This window comes from Garra rufa, chromosome 7 (assembly GCF_049309525.1).
Source record: "Garra rufa chromosome 7, GarRuf1.0, whole genome shotgun sequence".
NCBI classification, from domain to species: domain Eukaryota; kingdom Metazoa; phylum Chordata; class Actinopteri; order Cypriniformes; family Cyprinidae; genus Garra; species Garra rufa.
The window spans coordinates 52146582-52152581 of NC_133367.1; positions in this window are offsets into that span (position 1 = coordinate 52146582).

Below are 6000 nucleotides of genomic sequence, written 5' to 3' on the forward strand. Positions count from 1 at the left end.
GTAGAGCAGTTTGTCCGTTTAGGGCTACTGTAGAAACAATACGGCGACTTCCATGTGAGGGGACCCGCGGTGTATGTAGATATAAACTGATAATTCTAAGGTAATAAAAACATAATGGTTCATTAAGTAAGGTCTTTATACATCCCTGAAAACATAGTTATGTATACTATATTGCATTTCTGTCTAGAGATCCTCTTAAATATTACACATTGCACCTTTAAAAAATATTATTCCATTAGGGCCCGTTCACATGTAGCGTCTTTTGCACGCTCAAGTTCGCTATTTCAAATGTAGAGGCGCTTATAATGGAAGTGGCGCGCACGCGGTGCGACAGGCTCATTTTTTCCAGGCGCTTCTGCGCCGCATCGAGATAAAAACATCTCAACTTTTCAGAATGCCGCGGGCGCACCGCGGGTCATGTGACAAGAACCCACGAATCAGCTTCTTCCTTTCACGAAAAACATTAAAAGCTTAGTCAAGATGGAGGAACAGCCGGTCAAAGCTGTTACAGGGCAAACAGTTTTTGGTAGCAGAGCTACTGCAAGCGATTTTTAGTTTTTAAAAATCCATTTATCCTTTGCTGAAACTTCTGCGTCTTCATGAAGAGCGCAGGTCATGGTTGCTTAGCAACGGCAGACGCCACGAGAGCGCAAGCAGCAGAGCGCTTTGGAAAGCAGGAGAAAGCGGCGCACCTAGCGTTTTCCACGCATTTTTAGGCGCGAAATGTGAACGGCCCCTTATATGGTACGTTTAAGTAACTCTGTCTTTTGCACTTTAACCTTAGCATAGCTTCCCGTCACTCATTATTTTTACGCCTATTTTGAATTTTACTTGAATACAAATACAAATACTTTTCCCCCCTCAACAAATACAAATACAGATACAAACACCAGCTGCTTTGCACACCCCTAATATACTCAGAAACAGGGGAGTGGCTACAAATGAGCAAACGAGGGGAAGTACAAATATGGGCAAGACTGAACCACAAAAGAGGGAAACAAGGACTAAACCATTTAGACTAGAAACAAAGGGGGGAAACACTGGGAAGACAGGACAGACAAGACTTATAATCCTGACAGTTGGCTGATCTTACCTGGTTTAAGCTGGAAAAAAGTTGGTTTTAGCTGGCCTCCCAGCCTGACCAACTAAAACCAGCCTGGTTGACCAGCTAAAACCAGCCAACCAGCCTAGGCTGGTGTTAGCTGTTTGTTTGTTTTTTTCACCAGGGAACTGTAATCTGATTATGGGCATTTTAAAATGCAGTCAGTACTACATTTTTGGAATCTGATTATGTAATGCACTGCCAGCAAACAATGCCAAACTAATTTTAAAACATGTAGGGTAAAGATGTTCAACTTTTTTAGGCAGTGACCACAAGGGTTCCATATAATGATTCACACTTACAAACCAAGCAAACAAAGGTTGAGAGTTTGGTTATAGAGCACTTACACTATGTAAATGATGGACATGTGTAAACCTGAAGATTTGATTAAAATCAAACAACCGAATCCAACATTGCCTTTTTTGTTGCAATTTTTTTTTTCAAGCAAAAAAAGAGCTATTGATTCAAAATGCCATTGTTTTACGTTTCATATTTAAACGTGGTACCATGTTAATACCATGTTTTATATACATGGGTATAAAAGATATTGTGCTGGGTGATATAATGTGCCAGTAGAAAATGAAGCATCACAAACTTATGCAGATTGTAGAGAGCATTGGTGCCAATGCTAGACCATTTCTGCTAAATGGTGCACTTGATCTGGATTCTGGATTTCTGGAAGAAACTTATAAATGTTCTTTTTTAGTATGGGCGTATGTGAGGAAGGTATCAATACAAGGTAAAATAAGTGCATAAACTCTTTCATTGCGCAGGTGCTCACGTAAAGGTTTTATGGGACAACGTGTCTTTATCCAGATTTGACATTCAAAGAGACAAGATAGGAGACCTGACGTTTCCACGACAATCCTTCAGCCACATGTCCTGCCCAAACTCACACCTGTGCTTTATCTAACATTCAATGAGATCATGATGAGCTCAAAGCGGTTAAAACAAAAACCTCATACTTGACATGTGGTATCTGATTTTTTTGCACAATGATGAATAATAAGCTGCATATTTGTGCCATGTATTGTACATACTGTACAGTATAATGTACACTAAACACAAAGTGCAATATGTTAACATATTAGTGTAATATACTGTACTGTACAATTTGCTTTACACAGTACAGAACATGGTTTTCCTACTTTCTTTTTCTTAATTATTGGTTTAAAAATAACATATTCAAGTAATTAAGAAAAAGAAGAGATACAAAAAATTTAATAAGTCAATTCATCTCAACTCAACTCAACTCAACCAAACTCATCCAATACTAATGTATTGGAGTCTTATTTCAGAATTTTATGCTCAAGTGTTATAAAATATGCTGTTTTATATTTACAGGATTATTTTTTTTGTAAATACATATTTGTATAATTTAAGGTATTTAATTATTACTGGTTTGCATTGAATTTCACTGTTTTTATTCATTTTGAGGAATACTGTATCCGTTTTTTTTTTACTGTATCCGTAATGTTACATTTTAATCAGTGTCCATCAACTTAAAATTATAAAAGCAAGAAGTGCATGTTTCTGAAAACTTTAGATGTAGACTTTGATTCTTTTGTGTTTTTTATTCCATATTTATACCATATTTCTTTTATTATGAATGTATAAATGCATTTGTTTGTTTATTGTTTTTTTTGGATTATGGTTTTGGGGAGTTAATGTTTTTGATTGTTAATGTAAAGGTCTGAGCATGCACTTTGTAGTAGGAGGAGATGTTCCCCTTCTGCCATACACTTCGACAATGTGTCAAATGTACAACATAGAGGTCACTCTAGGGAGGCCAAACATCTCTGATGCTTTGAGAAAAGGCCAATGAAAATTGGGTGTGCAGATTTGCATAGCTGGCCACACCCCAGATATCGAGGTATAAATAGGCCAGTGTGCGATCTGCTCATTCGTTCTATTCTTCAGAGCCGACTGCAGCGTCTCTCTGTGAGATGCAGCACTATTCAACTCTTTCGTAGTTGGATCAATGGGCTTTCAGACAGGTTTGATAGTCTGCCTCAGTGTGGCTTAATTCCTGTTTGAAGCCCCTAAAAAGCTGGATGCATCAGAGGAAGGGTGTGAACTATATGATGCTGACGCCCCGACTGAGAGTCTCAGTTGCAAGCAGATACTCGAAATGGCAGCTGTACTGAACGAGCGAAATGCTGACAAAATGCTGATGAAATTGTGGTAGGCTTTCATCGGCTGAAACATGGTAAACTAGCTTCTCCCTCATCTCCCTCGATGAGGGTCCAGCATGGGGGCTTTCGGGAGTTCCCCGGATGGAGTGGTGCACCCTAGAGTCTCGTTCAGGGCCTGTAAGTTGGTGGCGACACGTAAAAGACTCATAAGGCTTCTGGACAAGCTGCGTCCGCCCTGCACACCTTAGCCACCCCGCAATCTTCCAGGCTAAGGTGTTATGAGATCTGCACGAGGGTAATCTCGACTCAGAGTCATTGCGGAAACTGCGTTTAGTGACCGATTACACACTCTGGCGAATTAAATATGCCTTCCCTCAGTGAGCCTCATAGCACAAACCTTGTACAAAGTCAGGGAGGACACAGAACAGCCCCTGCTACCAGCCCACAGGACTTGGTTCTCAGAGCTGGTGCTCCTACCATCTGGTCCTCCCTGACACACCCCCTGAGGAAGGATCTTCTTTCTCAGGGGAAGGGCACAATCTGGCACCTGCACCCAGATGTCTGAAAACCTCTATCTTTGGTCCCTGAATGCGACCAGGAGGGTTTCAGAAGTCTCCCACTCGCTGTGGTAACCTTTTTATAGGTTTTTATAGGTCAGAGCTCCCTCTATAAGGTGGCCATACGACCTAAGCTGGTGCAAGTTTTAGTGCTTCCTAAGGCGAAGACCCACAGAAATGTGGCATTGGACCAGTGCTTCCTCTCTATAACAAGGAAACAGATTGGAATGAGGAAACACGATCTGGTTATCAGTTTCTCAGAGGTGCCCAGAGGCTGAACCCCCCTTAGGTTGCATCTCATCCCTTCTTCCAGGGACTACAACAGCATCCACTGAGCCCCCCCAATCAGTTGACATCAGTGCTCTCATTAAGACAGCCTTCCTGATTGCACTCCCATCACTTAAGAGTGGGAGACCTCCAAGCCCTCTCTGATAACAGCTTGTGCCTGGAACTTGGGCCTGTAATCTCTCACGTTATCTTGAGATCCCTGCCTGGATACGTGCCCAAGGTATCCACCACTCCGTTCAGAGATCAGGGGGTCACCTTGCAAGCTACTGCTTCCAGGAAGGAGACCCTACCTTGTCCATGTTATGTCCAGTCCGTGCCCTGCGCATTACATGGAATGTAATCAGGACTTCAGATGTTCTGAGCAGATCTTTGTCTGTTTCGGAGGACAGCAGAAGGGAAGGCTGTCTCCAAACAAGGATCTCCCACTGGATCGTGGGTGTGATCCGTTTGGCCTAACAGACCAGCGGCTTACCCAGCCATCTGGGAGTAAGAGTCCACTCTACCAGGGGAATTGCTGCTAGCACTAGCGAATGGGGCCTCTCTAACAGACATCTATAGAACTACAGGTTGGGCTACACCTTACACATTTGCAAGTTTTGATAACTTTGAATGGAACCAGTATCCTCCAGAGTTTTAAACGCAACCTCCAGAACTCAGGGGACTGGCACGGTGTAGAGCTTGCCATTACGTTTTTCCCCTTCTTTAGGGTGATTACGTTTTTAGTTCAGAAAAGTTTCCTTACAGTGAACTCTGAACACCCCTATTCATCACTATGGCATTTTTTCACATAAGTAAGTTCAGCGGAGGAACTTGCTATTGAATCCAGTATTAAGTAAGTTCCCTCTTGTGAACCCTTATATTGTATTTATGCCCCATGTGTAGGATCCCTGGTATGTGGTCCCACATGTGTATCCCCACCTATATTCACTAAATAAGGAGTTTCCCGTAGACAGATTACTGTCAATAGGTTTTGAGTATGGTAGTCTCCCCTCATGTGGATCCCACCTCAAAACTTTCCCTCTGTGTACTCCCTTAAGCGAGTCCTTAGGCGTTATTCACACGTTATCCCCCCAGGTGGGTGGTGTGTGACCTCAACAGTGTTTTGTCCCCCTTGGGGGGTTCAAACACTGTCCTAGTGTCCCAAGGTTCCCAGCTGAAACGTGAGGAAATGCCGGTTGAAAGTACTTGAGTACTCGAAGATCACGAAGAGGTGAGATGCCTCTGAGTGTCGACCCTAGAGCGACCCCTAGTGTCGTACATTCAACACAATGTCTCCGTTCCCGCCATCATTGCTATGTGACAATAAGGTCAGTTCCATTTTGTTATGCCAAATTCTTAATATAATGTTTCTGCTGTTCAGCAGTCAAGCAGCTCGGGAAAGTATAAATACGTGAGAAGTTCACAAAATACCTGTAATAAACATTTAGTTTCCATTTGAATTAGCATTGTTCTATCATACATCACATAATACAAACTTGAAGTTTAGCTCTAATCCTTGAAACCTAGAAGTTTTCAAACTTGGACACAGCAGTACTAATTGTGTTTTTTTTAAAAACAAACAAACAAACAAACAAACAAACAAAAAACAGTGATAGTTTTTCATTCCTGAATGAATTATTTGTATGAATGACTCTTTTGTAAAGACAGTTACTTATGGCCACCTACTGGTGTAACTTACTTGTTTTACACACATATTGGGTTTCATGTTTTATGTGGACTTTCCATATATGTAATGATTTTTATACTTTACAAACTACATTTTCTATTCATATACCCTTAAAAAAAACGTTATACATTTTTTACATTAAAACAAACTAACAAAAAACATAATTTTACATGTTTTTCATATGGGGACCACAAATGTCCCCACATGGTCAAATATTTCAGGTTGTACAGTACTGTCTTTGTAGAGACATTT